This window comes from Adiantum capillus-veneris, chromosome 27 (assembly GCF_014529385.1).
Source record: "Adiantum capillus-veneris isolate H3 chromosome 27, ASM1452938v2, whole genome shotgun sequence".
Lineage (NCBI taxonomy): Eukaryota > Viridiplantae > Streptophyta > Polypodiopsida > Polypodiales > Pteridaceae > Adiantum > Adiantum capillus-veneris.
This window is the reverse complement of record NC_140957.1, coordinates 119,314,504-119,315,757: the sequence shown is the minus strand read 5'-3', so window position 1 is coordinate 119,315,757 and position 1,254 is coordinate 119,314,504. Positions and strand designations below refer to the sequence as shown.

The following is a 1,254-nucleotide window of genomic DNA, read 5'->3' as shown; positions in this document are numbered from 1 at the left end:
GAAGGTCAATGCAAGCGTTGGTGATCAGACGCCACTTTAGTTGTTGCCGAAGATGATGCGGGCAATGTTGATGTTGAGGCCAGGCAGGTGGTGAGCGATAGGCTGGGCAAGGTAAGCTTCACACACATAGTCTGTTGAACTTGGCAAGCCGGCACCAAATTTAGCAGGGACGCTCATTGTAGTGCTGGAGGAGGCGACTACATTGCGGCACCACTCAGTCCGGCCATCGCCACCATCATCACCAGAAACACTGCAACCATGCGCTTGCTGGAAGCCATCCCTCTCTCTCTCTCTCTCTCTCTCTCTCTCTCTCTCTCTCTCTCTCTCTCTCGGTGTAGCTTAAATGGCTCTCCTATTATTTTACATTTAAAAACTTTGCTGAGTGCTACAGCCTTTTGTTTAATATAGAACTATTATCCAAAAGGCCAATGCTTTGAGATAGTGCAAAAGCAAGCTAAACTTTCTCCTTTCTTACTTTTTGATCCAAGACACCATAACCTTGAAGCGATCAAAGTCATTGAGAGAAGCACGCACAATTACGACCTATTAGCCCATTTGTTGTGAATATCTGCAGCTTCAATGGCATCAGCTAGCTGCTTCTTCTTGGGCATCCTAGGTATCTCGACTACAAGATCAGTTACCGAAAGCCTCTTGAAATCCATAGCACCGCGGACCATGCGAGGGGCATCAACAAGGGCCCTGTCCTGATCAACGACATCGCCGATCACAACAAGCTTTCCATAGTTGGGGCCGTAGTTCACCATGGCCACTCGTCCAATCTTCACATAACACCGGAAAGGCATTCTTCTCGCTCGCCGTTGCTCTCTCTCTCTCTCTCTCTCTCTCTCTCTCTCTCTCTCTAGTAGAAAAGAAACTCTCCGAAAGAGCGCACGCCGGCGCGCGCTCTTTCAGAGTCTTTCTTATTTACTGAGAGAGAGTAGGGGGTGGCGCAAAATCATTAAAAAAAAAGAATCTAAAGTGATGCTAAGTGATGGAGGCAACCAGGAAAACACCCGTGTGAAGGTTGGAAATTGATGTGCGTTCTGGAACTGAGGCAACACAGCTGCCGTGGCCGTAGTATGAACCTCGTAGGGTGCAAGAAGCGACACACAAGCAAGATGAGGAGCGCAAGCACGAGACAGAAGTTGGGAGCTGATAGTGTGCCGTGTTTCTTTTTTAGTTCCAACTACTTGCATAGATGTGCAGCAACCTCAACCTCTTGGGGCTCAAGTGGTTACGGCTAAGTAACCGGGT

General features: G+C 48.4%; 1 pseudogene; it reads right to left on the bottom strand.

Moving 5' to 3' along the window:
• Positions 1–536: 536 nt before the first annotated feature.
• On the bottom strand, positions 537–803 carry LOC147422651 (large ribosomal subunit protein eL14 pseudogene; annotated as a pseudogene).
• Between the last annotated feature and the right edge of the window lie 451 nt (positions 804–1,254).